General features: G+C 43.7%; 1 long non-coding RNA gene across 2 annotated transcripts in view; it reads left to right on the forward strand.

The window, feature by feature from the left end:
• Window positions 1–17,480: 17,480 nt before the first annotated feature.
• Window positions 17,481–18,670, forward strand: part of LOC147361092 (uncharacterized) — a 151,219-nt gene continuing 150,029 nt past the window's right edge. The window contains exon 1 of one of the 2 annotated variants that reach the window (XR_015139749.1): window positions 17,481–17,977. This is a non-coding gene — a long non-coding RNA (uncharacterized LOC147361092). The remainder of the gene's footprint in view (window positions 17,978–18,670) is intronic. The other variant, XR_015139748.1, reaches the window with a different exon arrangement.

Below are 18,670 nucleotides of genomic sequence, written 5' to 3' on the forward strand. Positions count from 1 at the left end.
TATAGAATTCTGGCAAGATTGTTGATCATCTTCCTCTTTCAAAAGTCTGATGATATGTTTGCACATTTTATCTTGGGTACCCTTGCCCCAGTTAAATTCATGATCGATAATATTTTGGATGTGTTGTCTTCCTTCATCAATGCCTAATATAATGCTTGCTGTGGGAATATGTTTTTATATTTATAAACACTTCCTGGCTGCATGTACACTTTCTTTTAGAAAGAAATGTTTTGACTTTCAAAATGGTGCCCTGCAAAGTGATTTCTGAACTTCTCCATCTCTTCATTGCGCTGCTTTTCTTCCAAAAAGAGTAGTTCTGATGATCCAACTACAGCATCATAATTGGTATTGTAATACAAAGTTTCTTTTGTTCACAAACCACATGCCCACTATTTTACATTCATTTTAATGGGGTCGGGAGAAGAGGTGCTTGAAAACCCAGAGGAACAAACTTGTTTTGTGTGATGCATCCCCTAGTCCAGGTGAACAGGGCTTCTCTCTGCCTGCAGTCATCCTCCACCCAGAAAAACAAGGAACTGGCACAGGAAGGTTTTTCCATCTTCTATGACTTAAGTCCTAAAAAAGCTACGACAGTGGAGGAGAGGATGGCTCCTGTGAGGATTTATTTTTCAAAACAGGCGAATGAAGAAATACTTCCGGCATGAGAACTTCATTATAGTGTGAAACCTCAGTATTATTGAAAGATTTCCTGTTTGAAGAATACCGAAACATTTTCAGAGCTTCAAATGGCCCTTCTGGTCTTGATAGGCTACTTGTTCACGACAGAGACCCTAGAATGGTGTTTTCATAATGTAGACTCCTTAAGCATTTGACAGAGTCAATTTATTATTATATTTTTGCACAGATCCAAGATCTACATGTGATTGATTGGGGTGGAGGGGAGTAATTAGCCAAAAGAAGTCCTATGCCAGACATGCCCATGTCAGGTGGGTGGGAGAGGACCTGTGGAAGAATAGCATCAAGGAAGGAGAAGGAAGGACGTAGCCAGGGCAGGGGCAGGTGAAGAGCCCAAGGCCTCGCTTGGATGAAAACCCGAAGTGTTAGCTTCAAGTGGAATTAAGTCTTTCAAAATTATTCCAGTATCAGGAGGTAGAGTCTCTCTGTATCGGCCTTCTTTATGTGCACTTCCCATGTACTCTCATCATGTCCACAAAATAATGCCAGGCTCGGCTGTATCACTGAACTTTTCTGGGAGAAAGATAGATTCCAGAACGCATCTGAAAATGCCAAAAATTCACTTTGCATGAGTGCAAGTTGGGATATAGTCTTTGAATTTAGGATTGTCTGATACCCCAGACTTTATGTTTTTTTTTGTTTTTTCCTTTTAAGTCTGAGAAAGCTGTGTTCATTGGAGGAGAGCTGAGTAGGTCCTGCGTTCTGTTGAATCTGGGTGTCTCACATCTCTGGTGGGATGCACTTTCACGGGCAACACATGTGCCCTTCCAGGCACATGGCCTTTGGACTCACAGATTTTCAGGGGGAGCAGAGACCATCAGTCCAATGCCCACCTTCGGGAAGACCTGGCATGATTGTCTCACTGTATTGATTAGAAGCCCAGGGTGACCCTGTCATAGTCAAGTGGCTGGACTTTGAAGGAATAAAGAGTGGATAAAAAGCCAGCTCCTCTATCTTCCATCACCACGCCCCTCCCCTCACATGCTGTGGCTCTTGATATCCGCTCAATCTGTTCACAGGGGGAGGGGCAGAGTGAGTGCTTATCTGAAGCTGCCCTTGTTGTTCCTTTAATGTCCCAACACCAGTTCTGCTGCACAGCTGTGGGCTGAGGAAAGCGATCCCAGGCGCTGCCTGACTTTGATCACCCAAACTAGGGCAAGGACCCTTTGGAGGAGCAGAAGAAGTGATGGTGTCCAGACTCTCCTATCACAGGTTGGGAAGGCAGTATCTCATTTCCTTTAAGACTCTGCAACTGCAAATTAAGATGAAAGGAGAACAAGGTCTTCAGAGCACTGATCTGAAGTCAGAATGCATTATGTTCCATGTCCAGCCCTTTCTTCTCCCAGGGGGACTTTAGTAGGGTGAGGGAAGCTGCCATCTGGTCCAAACTCAAACCTCTTGTTGTTCAAGTAGTTAGAATGCCTCCAGACTACTAACCAGCTTGTGTGTCATTTCCACAAGCACTTTTTAAACACCTAAATGTTTGTCCACTTGTGATGCCAGCAGGCATTGGATTTGGATTCTTGTGACAAGTCACCTTTTTCCCAATTATGAGTCATCCTGTTTTCCCCTTCCGTGTCTTTCTTTTCTCTTCCATCCCTTCTGGTTTCTGCTTTTAAAAGAATGTGTTGGTTCTCTAATTTAAAAAGTAATCCATTTCAAGAGGGAGGGGATCTATGTGTACTTATGGCTGATTCATGTTGCACCGCACAAACCAACACATTGGAAAGCAATTATTCTGCAGATAAAAATAAATTTTAAAAAAGTAATCCATCCTCACTGTAAAACATTCAGAAGAGTAAAGGAAAAAATGACTTCTAAGACTACTATCAGAAACTGTGGTGTTGATGTGTATCTTGTAGAATATTTATTGATATATATGCATACATTTTTAACAGTAATCGCCTTATAAATAATTTTGTGAACCTTTCCCCCATCTGACATTGTATAATGAAAATTTTTTATCATTGAATAATTTTTGAAAAATATTCCATCATATGTATAAATTACTTAGCCCTCTTACTGGACATTTACATTGTTTCCCTTTAAAAATAATGCAGTGAATATTTTCATATTATTATTTCCATTATTATATCCTTTAGGGTTGCTGCTGCTGCTGCTAAGTTGCTTCAGTCGTGTCTGACTCTGTGCAACCCCATAGACGGCAGCCCATCAGGCTCCCCCGTCCCTGGGATTCTCCAGGCAAGAACACTGGAGTGGGTTGCCATTGCCTTCTCCAATGCATGAAAGTGGAAAGTGAAAGTGAAGTCACTCAGTCGTGTCCGACTCTTAGCCACCCCATGGACTGCAGCCTACCAGGCTCCTCCGTCCATGGGATTTTCCAGGCAAGAGTGCTGGAGTGGGGTGCCATTGCCTTCTCCAATCCTTTAGGGTAAATCCCATTAAAATGGAACTGCTGGGACAAAAGGATTGCATGATTTGAAGGCTTTTAATAAATACTGTTATTAAACTTGTTATTTAGCACAATTTACAATTTGGATACCTAGTATCAATAGATTGTTCCTCTTTTATATCTTTTATTTCCATGATTGCTAGGGAGGTTGAAAATTTTCTTCACATGCTTACTGGCTGTTTGCAGTTCATTCCCTGCTGTTTTTTTTTTTTTTTTTTCAATTTGGTATATGTGGCCAAATTGCCACCCAGAAATTTCTTCTAATTTATACTGCCATCGACAGTTTGTGGGTTTGTTGCATCAAGTCCTTTCTGACATTGAATGCCATTGTTTGTTTTAATTTTTGTGAGTATCCCTTTTAGTTATAGAAACTGTTTTATGTCTGGTGCGTGTTTATGCCATTATTTTTACTTACGCGATTGCTGCGTGTTAAAACCTCACAGTACAGAGCAGAGAGTGGAAGATTTTGCAGGAGTGGAAGTAAGAAAATGCAGAGAAGAAGTTGGAAATAAAGGAGAATGGATGACTAGGAAAAGAGTATAGGATCACATTAGTCTGCTAAGGCTGCCATAACAAAGCAGTTGCTGTTGTTCAGTCTCTAAGTCATGTCTAACTCTTTGTGACCCAATGGACTGTGGTACATCAGGCTTCCCTGTCCTTCACTATCTCCCAGAGTTTGCTCATATCCATGTCCATTGAGTCAGTGATGCTATCTAACTATCTCATCCTCTGCTGCCCTCTTCTCCTCCTGCCCTCAATCTTTCCCAGCATCAGGATCTTTTCCAATGAGTTGGCTCTTCGCATCAGATGGCCAAAGTACCTGGAGCTTCAGTTTCAGCATCAGTCCTTCCAATGAATATTCAGGGTTGATTTCTCTTAGGATCGACTGGTTTGATCTCCTTGAAGTTTAAGGGGCTCTCAAGAGCCTTCTCCAACACCACAGTTCAAAAGCATCAATTCTTTGGGGACTGGGTCACTTAAACATCAAAAAATTTATTTTCTGGGGACTGGAAGTCCAAGATCCAGTTCTGAGCAGGACTGATTTCTTCAGAGGCTTCTCTCCTTGGCCTGCAGATGGCCCTCTCCCCTCTGTGTCCTCACATGCTCTTCCCTCTGGGTCTTTGTCCAAATTTCCTCTTCTTGTAAGGATGCCAGTCATACTGGATTAGAGCCCATCCTCATCACCTCATTTTAACTTACTTACTCTTTAAAGACCTTGTATCTAAATACAGTCACATTTTGAGATACCAGGGGTTTAGGAATCCAACATATAAATTTTGAGGAGACAAAGGGAAGTGGGATTACGGGTTTATTCAATCCATAATAAGAATGAAAAAAAATCCATACTTGTGGGCAGCCAGACACAAACAGGTGTATCTTGGAAGGGATTGAGTTTAGAAAATTTCAAAAATAGGACTGTGCCCAAGGAAGACATTTGAAAGATAAAGAAACTAGGAAGGAGAAAGGTGAGCCTACTGACCCAAAGTCACAGCAAGTTAGTTATAGACTAGGACAGGAGCCTAGGACTTGGGATTTCAAGTCTCCTGGTTTTCCTGTTGCCCCACACTCCCTCAGAAAGCTCAGCTCTGCAGTGTGGCTGTGCCCTTGGGCCCCTCCTGCTCTGACTCCAACCCCTGGCAGTGATCTTGAGCCAAGAAATTCACTGCAATAGGCTCCAAATCCCTGTTGCTAAATTACATTCTGCAGAAGGATGATTTCCCACTTCTCCCTTCTCTCTTGGGTAGAGTCAACATAGCAGGATCAATTTCACTTGAAGCCCTCTCTGGAGGGAGCTCGCCTCCTGCTCCGCTGCTCCACAGGAGGAGCTGGGTTTCTATACTTACACAGTGTGGAGGTGCAGGCTCCTCCGTGCCCTGCATCCCACTTCCCTCACCCTTTCCTCGCCTCCAAGTCTTCTCCAGAATCTCCCCTTCCCACCTCCTTGCATACCAGGTTATAGTCACAGAACGCTAGACCTCAGTTTATGTTTGCTTAACTGCATTTCATTTCTGTCTTTCTTTCGTAAGTTCTAGACGCTCCTTCTCCCAGGAGGTTGAGGACTGTGGTCGGTCCTCTCGCGTCACCACTGGATCCTCTCTCTCCCTGGTTACTGTGTGTAGCCACAATTCAGTGCTGACCCATGCAAAGCCCACTTCCTAACTGTCCTGTAACAACATGGCTTGTTTTCCATTTTTTATATTCATTCTTGCTTAATATAGAAAACATTATTCAGAGCTAGAAGTATATAGTACTTAGTAAGGAAACACAACAACTTAATAAAGAAACAGAGCATCCATTTTTGTCAACACTGATGATAAACATGTCTTCATTGTCTAAGCTTCCTCTCACTTTAATCAGATTGTTTTCAGGATGCTGTATGGCTGGCAGACCATGAACTTGCAGAAATGGCTTATTATGATGGAGGGATGCCAAAGCAAAGAGCAGTCGTCTGGGTTGACAGAGTTACAGGCTGAAGAATGACACCACCTTAAGCTTCTTGGAAGGCACTGCCTGCCACCTGCGCCTGAGTTTCCTGATCTGTTCAACAGAGATAAGCTTTCCCTTTCACGCAGGTTCTTCACATCCCGGTTGTAAGGAACTTAGCACAGACTTAGCTCATACTAGATGCTTAGTGAATGGCAACAGAGACCATAGTGGTCTTCTCTGGGAGATGCCCTTGTCAGTTGTTATAAAATAGAACTCGTTTCCATCTCATCTTCTAGGTGGCCATTCCGTGGCCAGTAGCAAAACATTAGTGCAAATCCATGCACTCAGTGAGAGCAGATTAAATATTAATTGAGCACTAACTAAGTATAATGAGAAAATACAAATGTAGGTAAAGACTTCCAGTATTGGGTTACAAGAGGACCTGGACAGAGTAATTATATTACTTTTAAAATATTTAGATGTTTATGCCAATAAGTTGTTTAGTTGATAGAAATATCTGGCATATTTTTATATACTGTACCTTGTGAATTAACATTTAGGTTAATTTCAGAAGTCGAAAAGTAGTGGTACGTGGTGACCTTTAAAAATGGACAGCTAGTTGAATCCTGGCATTTAGACACTAATAGATTTAATTATATGAAACTGACACAAGAGGGCAGCTGTGTACTGTTTCCGAATACCTTTTGCTACAATCGGCTAAAGTTGAATATGTGGATACTCAGTATGATAGGAAATTATCTTCCATAAACTTATGACATAGATGTCATAAAATTATTTTATTTAGAAAGAATTTAATTCTTCGTACCCCTCGAATCCTTATCGGCAAGTGAAGACTGACAAAAATGATATAAGTAGCATCCTCCTGATTATCCACGTTTACTACATTGACCCACAACTTGCTGGCGATGCTTAAAGATCATTTGGCTGATCTGAGGATGAGGTGGGAAGACGGAGGCAGGGGCGTATAGGCCAAGGCACAACCTGGTCCCCACAGGAAGCCTGTGTGTTGGAACGAAATGTGTGTCTGATCCATCAGAGTTTAGCAGTCCTATGGGGCTGGACAGGAACATCTCAGCCTCCATGTTTTTTCATGAATCTTGGAGGTTGGCTTGCTTCTGGTGCTTTTGTCATCTTTGAACCCACAACAAGTAAATATCCTGCATGATACCTGGAGAGCAGTGGTGTGACCTCTGTCTGGGTGTCCCTTCCTGGGGCTCAGAGAGGTCCTGGGCACGAGGATAATGTGCCTGAGCCAAAGGGCCCTGAGGATGCCTAGGATGTTCCAGGCCTGAATTGCATCCAGTTTAAGGGGCTTGGGCAGTTGCCTGAGGACAGCAGAGGACAAGGCTGTGTCTCATTATAGATCAGGGATAGATGCGGGATGGATCTCTCGTGCTTCTGTTGTGGTTTTGGAAGGATCAACCTGGTTTGTGAAAATGGGCAGCTGCAAAACTTACAGAGTTTTTTGCAAAGTGAATGTAAATGGATCATTGTTACTTAAATCACTTCAATTAGCATTTATTAACTTTCTACCTGTGTCCAGGTTCAGTTCATGTGGGTGCAAAGAAGCTACCCAGGGTTTTCTGACAAGAACTGATCAGGGAAGGGGTAAGGAAATAGGATGCTGTATGGCCATGGGGTCAATAGTTTGTGCTGCAGTGCATTCTGGTTTGACAAATTTGTAACAATACTAATGGAGCCTGGGGGAAGATACCCAAGCCCCTGGTGCACAGTGTGTATGAATTCATGGGGGAGAAAATACAGTGAACCAGTACTGGTCATAAGGGAGAGGCACGGAGACTCAGGAGCTGACTGTTACACCTAGAAACAACAGGGCAGGATATGTGGCCTAAGGTCCTCCTGCAGGTCCAATTCAGGCAGGAGGAACAAATACAAATGAGCCAGACATTCAAAATATCCAAATGTGCATAGTGCACGGGGTTTCCAAGGAGAGGAAACAAGGAGGCAAGAAAGCTCAGAAACTGAGAAAACAGTAACAGCAAATAGATGGGGAAGAATGGAAACAGTGACAGACTTAATTTTCTTGGGCTCCAAAATCTCTGCAGATGCTGACTGTAGCCATAAAATTAAAAGATGCTTACTCCTTGGAGGAAGAGCTATGACAAAGCTAGACAGAGTATTAAAAAGCAGAGCCATTACTTTGCCAACAAAAGTCCATCTAGTCAAAACTATGGTTTTTCCAGTAGTCATATATGGATGTGAGAGCTGAATCATAAAGAAGACTGAGTCCCGAAGAATTGATACTTTTGAACTGTGGTGTTGGAGAAGACTCTTGAGAGTCCCTTGGACAGCAAGGAGATCCAACCAGTCAATCCTAAAGGAAATCAGTCCTGAATATTCATTGGAAGGACTGATGCTGAAGCTAAAGCTCCAATACTTTGGCCACCTGATGTGAAGAGCTGACCCATTAGAAAAGACCCTGATGCTGGGAAAGATTGCAGGCAGGAGAAGGGATGACAGAGGATGACATGGTTGGATGGCATCACAGACTCTATGGACATGAGTTTGAGCAGGCTCCAGGAGTTGGTGATGGACAGGGAAGCCTGATGTGCTGCAGTCCATGGGGACACAAAGAGTCGGACATGACTGAGCAACTGCACAAAACAACAGCAACAACAACAACAACAGCATGAAGATCAGAGAGTAGACCATGCCACCACAAGTCTGGATGGGATTGATCACAAGTCAGGAAACACTTTGCTTTTTGTGCTGGTTTAAGACAATTTTCCTGGTAAGGACAAGAACATCCCCACAGCTGCTTGTTTTCTGGAGAGTCCCCGATTTCTAGCAGAGTAGAACAACCTATATAATAAAGGAATTGCAGTCTCAAATGACTGGAAATAGAGAGCAAGCCTTGATTCATGTCATAAGTTCACGTCTTCAGGTGCAGCCAAGTTTCCTCCCAGGATGCTGGAGGAATTCAAATATGCAATCAGGGAGTCACCACTGGTAATCTTTTAAAAATCATGTACAACAAGAGAAGGATCAGAAAGCTAATGACAAGTAAATGTCATAAGTTATGAAAAGGGGTGGACCCCCAGAATTACAGACTATTAACTTTGGTCAACGTTTGGTCAGATTATAGGATGAATTTAAAGCAGATGTCTTATGAACACTTTGAAAGGAATGTGTTGACTGCTAGAAAACATGGAGTCACCAGGAACAAATCATGCCAAACTAACCTCATCTTTTATGAAAGTATTTTCTACTGAGCTGAGAGATCAGGGGAGTAACATAGACTTAGTGTTTCTTGGTTTTAGGAGAATGTTTGACAAAAATCGGTCACGATATCACTGTGGATAATATGGCAAAGTACACAGAGTAATTAAAAGTACTCTTGGATGGCTGGGACTTGTTTGAAAACTGTGCTCACAACATAAAAACAAAAAAAAAATTGCTGCACAATGACATTTGGTGAATTCCCCCACTGACTCTTGCTGAAGGACCTATGAACACTGACAAAGAAAACCGAATCTAGGACTGCCTACCACATTAGACGCCAGGATCAAGGTGCTCATTTTACTCAATTCAAGGCTGATGAAAATGACAATCGATAATCTATAATTGCCTACATGTAGGTAAACCTGTTCTTTTCTCCTCCTCTCCTTAGTCTCTGCCTTAGGAACATGGATTCTATAAAACTTAGGAAAAAGTCTCCAGACACAAAGCACAACAAATTCTAAGAATAATTCTACAAGAAATGAATGGATTTATAAGAAGAAAATGATAGGATTTGGCTAAGTGATACAGAAGTATGAATAAATGGAGAACCCTATTCCTGAATTTCTTCCTGAATGAAAAGATCAGACATCATAAATGTGTTATTTCTTCCATAATTAATTACAAGTTTAGTAGAGCTTAACAAATTCGTGAGGAATTTATTTTGGACTTGACAAAGATACAGGGGGAAGAGACTGAGGATACAGGGGGAAGAGACTGAGGATACAGGGGATGGCCTGTGTAAGGCCCCAAGGTAGGAGGACCCACGGAGTGTCCACAGAAGCCCAGAGTAGCCTGGAGAGGAAAGCAGGAGGGTCATGAGCGAAACAACCAGGAAGGTAGGTGGCTGGAGCACACAGTGCCTTAGAACCTCATGGATGGCATTGGTCTTTATCCAAAGAGCCATGAGAAGTTATTAATGGTTTTTAAGCAGTGAAATAAAATGATTACATTTGAGATTTTAAAAGCCCACCCTTCTGCTGTGTGGAGAATAAATTGGAGGGGTGGCAGGGAAGAGGAGAGAATCTGATTAGGAGGCAGTGGCAGTAATCAGGTGATGTGGTTGTACTAGGCTGGTGGCAGGGGCAAAAGAAATAGAAGAGAAAGTTGACTTCCTTGAGTTCACCAGAGCATCCTGAAAACCAAGGCTGTGATACTACTGCTGGAAAATGGGACAAGTTTTTATATAAATGTCATTCTACTCTTATTATGGGCATGTAGAAGGGAAATACAACAGTCTTGTTATAAAATCTTCTAATTTAGGTAGTGGATGTAGCATGTTGTATGACTGCAGGCAAGTTATTTGAACATCATGAACCCTGGTTTCCCCATATGCTCCATGAGTTTACTAACACCTGTGTGTGGAGCTGTTGGACTGTGTGGTAGGCACTGCTGTTCATCTCCAAATATCTATTTTCCCCTTCCTCCAGAATAAAATAAATTTTGGCTGAGCCAATGGCCATCAAACAAAAGAATTCATTTCCTGGGCTCTTTGTACTCAGATATGGCCATGTGGCAAGGTTCTAACCAATGGGACCCAATGGAAGAACTGAGTGCTGGTGTCCACAAACCTTCCTTAAGACCCGGCACCTGCTGGCCATCTCTGTTTTTCCTTCTCTCTTTCAATATTGCCACCTGGAAGGAAATGCTTCCTTGAATCATGAAGTCGAGGGCTACCTCTTAGGAATGATGGAATGTGAGTGAGAAGGTGTTTGATCCTTGAAGAATCCAAGAAGATCCCCAGGCCTGAATCTTGTTTTTCTGTTCTGTTGCTGTTTTTTTGGCTTTGCTATAAGACAGAAAAATCACCAAAGAGACTTTCTGTCTTACTAGTGATCTAACTCTGTTCTAGCTGTTACCTAAAGACTAGAAGATGTAACATATGTGAAATGCCCAGACACTGTAAGCCACCTCTAATATTTTTGTCTTCATGTGTCTTTCCCACAAAAAGACAACACACACACACACACACACACACACACACACACATACACACACACACACACACAAACTTTATAGTTCTGCTCTCCAGTTCTGGAGAGTTTAATTGTCCTCTTAAATTTCTGTTTTTCTTAGAGTCTGAAAAACCGGATTCTATCCAGGAGAAAATTCTCAAGGTAGTGAGCAGGCCTGGAAACTGTATGATACAGGGAACAGTTAATTACAGAAGTTGTGTTGCATTTGCTATTTTTAAGGGAAGTGTGTCTTTGACTGGATCTTGGGAATCTCAGATGAGTGGGATCCTGTAGTTTCATTCAGAACTGGCTTAGCCACAGCAGGCCTGGAGGCCAGAGCTAGTGCTCTTAACCAGGGAACTTGGAGGTTTGGGAGGGAGTTGAGGTGGCCGGCACACCCACAGCCTGTGTGAGGAGTGAGGCCCTGAGAAGACCGTCCCCTGCCCCTAACCCTCATCTCTGCCCAGATCAGACCACTCAGAGATCAGCAGTTTTCACCATGTCTCCCAGGGGGATGTGAGGGTCTGTGAGGGTGTCTTGGGTGCTGCTACGGGGGTGAGGCAGGACAGGAATCAGCTTCTTCTGTGAAGTTCTGTGAAGTTTTGGAAAAGGATTAGAGGCTTAAACTTTTTGAAAATCTATATGTAGAAAGTCATTTTGAGGACTTGAAATCCCAAGTGGAGACTAAGCATGAAGCAACGTGGATTCCCATTCAACCTGTTCAGTTGGCTGCTCACAAACGTGCCAAGTTGATTTGAATTTACTTCCAGCTTACAGCCGGCCTCCTTCAGAAAGGAGCCAGAGCTATGAAAGAAGTGTAAGTGAAAACGCTGAGCGCAAATAGGAGTCCATCTGAGGAAGCACATAAGCTACGTTGCTAAGTGCACATCGGCATCTGCATAAAAGAAACTGTTTAGTGGGGAATTAGTCATACCGATGGCTCTGTTTTGTTGTCGGCAGTAACACTTTACCACAGGAGCAGGAGTAGTGGAAAGGAGGTTCAGAAGAATAATGTTCAAATGGGTGCTTCTAGGTTTATTCTTATTGTGACAGACGACCTTTGATGACCTCAGACCTTGATGGGCCCTTCACGCTTGGCCTGAATAGATGCACATCAATCTGCATGTGTCCTAGGAAATTTCTGTCCCTTCCAGCCCTCCCTTGCATCGTGTGATCCTGTCATTCTAAGTGACTTGCAATGATCAGAAGGAGGTATGGTCTCCCACCCCTGCTTGCTCTCTGCTCCAAAAGCCTGTCCCCTCTGCCCCCCAATTTAGTGCATAGCTGTCATCGCACTAGTCACAGTAGGGTCTGTCTTCTTCTCTGCCTTCCCTACTAGGCTCAGACAACTTTCAACTATTAGTAGTATGTTTGTTTGTTTTTTGTAGCCACTTTATCCCACTAATAGTCTGGCACCCAGAAGGTGACTGAAAATGTTTGTTGACCAGTTGAGTTAATTCTCCAGATCACCAGCCACTGTCACAAAGTATCCTGTCCTGAGTATCCTGTACCCTCAGAGACTTTTGTTAATTGCAAGGGCAGCTCTCTAAATCCAGCAAAATTTTGCGAGCACTTCCAGTGCTCCAGCAGGTCTCTAGCTGGGTGGTGTACAGTTGCTTTGTCAGACAGGCAGCCAAGAGTAGAGAAAACTCCAAAAGGGGGGCCACTTTCAGCTGGCCCCCAACTTGCTGTGTGATGTGGAACAAGTCTCCTTACCTTTTGGGGTCTTACTTTCCAGACTCTTTCACACTCAACAGCATAGTGAGTCTCACAGTAGGTCAGGGAGGGTGCCCTTGGGTCGCTGTGTAGAACACCATGAAGGATACAGATAAACACAGGTGTTGAGGGGGATAATCTTCTTCTCTAATCTCATGTGGAAGATGCTCCGTTTGGAGTAGCCTGTTAGATGACAGCCTCTGGTCTTTCTTTGCTTTGCTTCTTCTTGCACCTGGCAGGGGGCGGAGAAAAGAGTTGGGGGGAAGGCACTGAGCGTGCTCAGCCCCGCCCCTTCTCTTCGTAACCAATCTTATTTCAGGGGGCGTGGCTTCTAGTGTGTCCTTCCACACCATCTGCCAGCCCTCAAATCCAGGGGGCTGCCTTGAGGTAGAAGCCTGGAGCAGTTAGTGGTGAGTGGATGCTATGGACCAAATATTTGTGTCCAGTTCCCCTACCCCTAATTTGTATGTTGAAACCCTAATCCCCCATGTGATAGAATTTGGAGGTGGGACCTCTGGGAGGTGATTAAAGTTAAATAAGGTCATGAGGGTGGAGCCCCTAAAATGGGATTAATGCATTTATAAAAATAGGACCATTTCTCTCTCCTTGTGCCTACACTACAACAAGGAATGGCCATTAAGGAAGTACAAGAAGAGAGCCCTCACCAAGTACCTGACCTCTGGCACCCTAATCTCTGGCCTCATTTCTAGTCCAAGCTCTAATGCATACTGCCTTTACTGTCTCTGCCAGGTCCAGTGACTTTTCTAGCCCTCCATTTCTTAAGCTTTAAAAGGCAGGTGTTGGACTAGTTGATCTTTCTAAAAGCTTATGATTCCATAGTTGGAATCCACCCAAAGAAGGTTCCAAATGAACAGGGAGTCTTTTATCTCTGGTAACTGCAAGAGACACTTAGTCAACTATTCAATACCCATTCACTCTTTTTTTCTTTAGTAAGAAAGCTCAGTTTTTATTGGCTAAGAACAAGAAGAAAGAAACTTGGCTTCCCTTGAAGATAGGAAGCTTTGTGTAAGTCTTAGAAGGCTTTGTAAGGAGGCAACAGACAGCTCTTAAGTCCTCTTTTGCTCTGCTTCCTTCCTCATGCTTCCTTGGAATGTAGAAACACTAGCTGGAGCCCCAGCAGCTAGCAAGGACCAAGAAACCATGTTGATAGTAGAAGCTACTGGAATGGTTGATAGAAAGATAGAAGGACCTTGGGCTGTTGATGACATGGTAGAACTGCCACACAAGCCCTAAACTGCCTGCCTCCAGATTTCTTTTATGAAAATAAAGAAATCACTGTCTTTCTGATCTTTGTTGCCAGGAGTTAAATGAAATTTCCAAGTAATACAACTCATTGGGCTTTTTCTCATAAATGATAAATCCTTCAACAGGATGGAGAGTCTAAATCTGTGAAACAGTATCATCCACTTAGCACATCTTAGAACAGAAAGGTTTAATCTGCTTCCCAAAATCTATGTCCTGAATGATGAGAGAAAATTAAATTCTTCTTTGCTTTTGGTTGCCAGTGGCATGATAGAACTAGAGATTCTCAGTTTCAGTCAACTCTGGCCATTAGTTAAATATTTCAACCAGCCTGATCTGAGTGTTTCTTCAGACATCTCTAATAGTTAACAACTGTGGATCCAAATAAAACCTGTTGGCCAAAAATTCTTTCAGGCTGACAGAATGTACTAATCTCTGCCAAATATGAAATAACTCTTAGTCATTTTAGATGAACACTATAAAGCATTGCAGTCGGGACTTCATGTGTTTTGCACCCTTATGAGGTAAGTAGTGACAGGAAAATAGATATTCAGCTAAATCAAGCAAGTGACATTCCTTTTTAAGCATCTCAAGATACTTCTACAAAGCTCCCAGATGTAATAAAGGTAAGGCTTTCCGTGAGAAGTGCTGTGAATGTTTCTTCCACATGACTCTGATGGCAAGTGTGGCATTGCAGGCAGCCATCTGGATGGGAATTGGGATTCCTGGACTTGAACATCAGTTTTTCCAAGTAGCAGCATGACTCTGGACAAGAAATTTAGCATCCCTGAGCCTCTGTTTCCTTAACTGTAGAAATGGGGTAATACTCTTTTTCTTATAAGGCTACTTGTAAGGATGAAATATCCAATACAGGTGAAATATCTGCCATAGGACTCAGTGGAGAGAAAGATGCTATTTAATAAGCATTATGGGATGTTGAATCTGCATTGGTGAAAAAGCATTATGTTGAATGAAGTTAGAAGATGCTTGCTTCTTGAGAGGAAAACTATGACATAGAGCTTTCAAATTGTGGTGCTGGAGAACTCTTGAGGGTCCCTTGGACTGCAAGGAGATCAAACCAGTCCATCCTAAAGCAGATCAACCCTGAATATGCATTGGAAGGACTGATGCTGAAGCTGAAATTCCAATACTTTGGCCACCTGATGCAAAGAACTGACTCGTTGGAAAAGACCCTGGTGCTGGGAAAGATTGAAGGCAAGAGGAGAAAGGGGCAACAGAGGATGAGATGGTTAGATAGCATCACCGACTCAATGGACATGAACTTGGGTGAACTCCAGAAGATGGTGAGGGACAGGGAGGCCTGGCGTGCTGCAGTCTATAGGGTCACAAAAAGCTGGACATGACTTAACAACTGAACAACAGCAAATGTTGAATCTGAGTCTTACGTCCCCAGATTGGTTATCTGGAATCCCGAATCTCATTCTGCAGCATTTCAAATATGGATTAGACGTGTTAAAGTGCAGTCAGACTTCTCCAGGACATCTGACATTCAAATAAATTAACTTCCCTTGCCCTTGCTAGCTGAAGGAAGTAACTGATGGTGTTTAGACGACTCTGACCCAGGGGGGGGTCTGGGGAGGACCCGCTGATGGCTCCAGTGGAGGCGAATGTGGCTAATAGTGTGAAGAGCAGTGTTGGAGTTAAAGTTTGACAAGTATCATGAGCAGGAGAGCGTAATGCTTTTTGGGAGGGAAAGTTGTCTGATATGGGAGGGCTGCCTTGTTTGCACAGAGAGGTAGTTACTGATAGTAGTAGCCCAGCGGCCACGCATTAGTCAGTGTACCAGCTGCCTCTGAATCCTGCGTGGGCATTTTTATGGAAGAAATTCCAGGCGGAAACAGAAGCTCCACAGGAGCAGTGAGCCTTTACATGATGAACTGCTCCCTCCCACAGGGTGTTCTCATCTGATACTTATTACAACCCTGGTTTGCAGCCAAGGCAGGTAGTCTGGTCAGGAAAAGAGAAGTTAAATGGCTGAGCTTTTGAAGCAGAGACTAGAACTCAGCGGGAACTTGAGTCTATTATGAAATTAGGAGACAACAGCATCACACTTCACACATAGCTGGTGGCAGTAAATGGTCTTATTGATGTTACTGACAAGGGGATTAGGCCTGGGGTTCTTTAGCCTGAAAATGGTGCTGAAACTCAGCCTCTGCGCACCCGTGCCAATTGGAATCCTGGAGATAGAGTTTTGAGTGAAGTAGAGAAGAATAGCTTTATCGCTTCGCTGGGCAGAAGGGGCTAATGCCTCAAAACGGTGTATTCCAACCCAGAGGAATTTGGTGAGGAGTTTTTACAGCAATGGTTCAAGGGTGGGGCTCCTGATAAGGATCAGGGTTTGTGCAGGGTCTACACTCCTCTAATCTGGCTGCAGGTGGTCTCCTGATGAGTTTCTGAGGCACAGGAGGTTATCAAACTGTAACCTTCTCTCTGGAATGAAGAATGCTCCATCAAGTAGTTAACATCTTCCATTTGTTATGGATTCTAGATCTGCCGAGGAGCTCAAGATACTGCTGTGTCTTGAGGCAGAACCAGGCTCCTGTCCCAAGAAGCAGCATTACTGTTTCTTGGCTGCTGCTGCTAAGTCGCTTCAGTCGTGTCTGACTGTGCGACCCCAGAGACGGCAGCCCACCAGGCCCCGCCGTCCCTGGGATTCTCCAGGCAAGAACCCTGGAGTGGGTTGCCATTTCCTCCTCCAATGCATGAAAGTGAAAAGTGAAAGTGAAGTCGCTCAGTTATGTCCGACTCCCAGCGACCCCATGGACTGCAGCCTACCAGGCTCCTCCGTCCGTGGGATTTTCCAGGCAAGAGCACTGGAGTGGGTTGCCATTTCCTCCTCCAATGCATGAAAGTGAAAAGTGAAAGTGAAGTCGCTCAGTTATGTCCGACTCCCAGCGACCCCATGGACTGCAGCCCACCAGGCTTCTCCGTCCGTGGGATTTTCCAGGCAAGAGCACTGGAGTGTATCCGCATCCCTTCCCTTCCCTCATTAGCTACTGTTTGAGCCTGTCCTTTGACACTCAGGGAAGGTCATGGAGGCTGAAGCCTATTCCCTATAAACAAGAAACAGGGAGGGCGGGGGGTCGGGGGTGGGGAGGGCACAGAAAGGCTTCCATGCCCAGAAGCCCCACAGAGTCCTGCTGAGTTTCAGAAGTAAGAGAATTCTTAGGACTCAATTGTGCTCTTTAAGGACATGTGGAAGAAGCCTGCCAGCTGTTTTCCATCTTTTCTGAGAACAAATAAAGAAGAAATTGGTTTCAGCCACGTGTGTAATATGTACATTCATCTTCAAGTGAGCTTTCTGCTTAGAAAAAGAAAAGCCTCAGGATGCAAAGCTCTGCAAAACCAGTCAATAAAATAATCAAATTAATGGCAGCAATAATACGTTTAAATAGAAGCTAACAAATCCCCACCGTGGAAACAGCATGTTTGCATCATGTTCAATTCAGGTGAGAAAGAGTATAAACTGGGCATTCCTGTCTACACTCACATCACTCCCAGCCCACATCCTCCAGCTTCTAATAAAGACCAAGGGACTGGACATCTTCTATGTACATTACCTGCCTCCAGGGAAGGACACGGTTAACAAGGATGCAGGGGAGGATTTATAGCCAGGCCTCTGAGCACTTGGTGGCCATAATTCACCCCTGCAGTCCTGAGGGCGGACCGTCCGCTTGCAGTAACAGTCAGCAGGCTCTGGGCTTGTGATTCACTGACCTGGTTTGTTTACAGTCCTTTTGCTTCTTTTCAGACCTCTGAGCTCTGGACTCGGGCAGCCCTCTGTGATCCTTCTTCCCTTTTTCTTCCACCTTTGCCAGTTTACTCAACATCTCCCCCTTCCTCTCCCAGTCCCACGATGTCCTCAAGATCAGTGTTCTGGGGGCTGGTTCAGATTCTGAACTGGCAGGTGTAGGTAGGGCCTGAGTCTCCTCTTTCCTAACAAGCATCCAGATGTGGCTGCTGCTGGTGGTCTGTGAGCTACATTTTTGTGGCAAGGCTCTAAAATCCCCCTGCTAGGCAAGAGAGCCTGGTGCCCTGCCCTGTATCCTCCCAGCCAGTTCAGAGGGCCTGACCCAAGGCTCTTGTGTGGCAGAAATAGAGGAACTGACTGAGGCCAAGTCAGAGCAAAGAAACCTGCCTTCTGAGATGGGCTGAGCGCTGAAGGAAGGGAAGAAGTATCTCATCTTGAGAAACTCAAAATTTGCCTCTGTCTCCTGCAGTCAAGGTAAGTGTTTAACTTTGGACTCACCTAGAGACCAAACGTTGACTTTGGACTTACCTAGAGATGAGTACAGGGAAGGAAATTACACCTGGAAGGTTCTTGAGCCTTTATATTGTAGGACCCAGGAAAGGATGGAGGAAAGAACCAAAGCCCAGGTGTTTGGTACCATTGTTTTGTACTCCCAGATTTTTCTTTATTTAGCCAAATGCCCCCAAATTCTAAATCACAGTAACATTTTGAACATTTTCAAAGCAAAGCTCCAGCAGGGGTACTAACATGTACACATAGACTTCATCATTGTAATGATTTTCCTGTTCTCTGTGCAATGAGCCAAGAGAGAGTCTTCAAAACCTTTTTTTTTTCTTTTTATACAAAAATGCATTTTCTCCCTGAAATATTCATTTAAGTAATTCAGCTACCTACCCCAGGCTCATGATAAATTATTTAAATAATTGCTTTATTTCTGTGCTTCATTTTGCTAATGTAGATCTGGCTTTTGCTTATAGATTTATTGCCAGCTTTATGTTTTTCAGGGAATTAGAAATAAAGTGTTGGTTGTTTCATTGGGGTTAACTGCTGAAGCATTAGGAATAACTCTATGTCCTCATGTCCTAAATTAGAAGTGTGTGTGTGTGTGTGTGTGTGTGTGTGTTTGATTATCAGATGCATTAGAGACAACTTTCATGGAGATGGGTA

This window comes from Bos grunniens, chromosome 13 (assembly GCF_055505025.1).
Source record: "Bos grunniens cultivar Pamir isolate PY7600 chromosome 13, Bosgru_T2T1.0, whole genome shotgun sequence".
Lineage (NCBI taxonomy): Eukaryota > Metazoa > Chordata > Mammalia > Artiodactyla > Bovidae > Bos > Bos grunniens.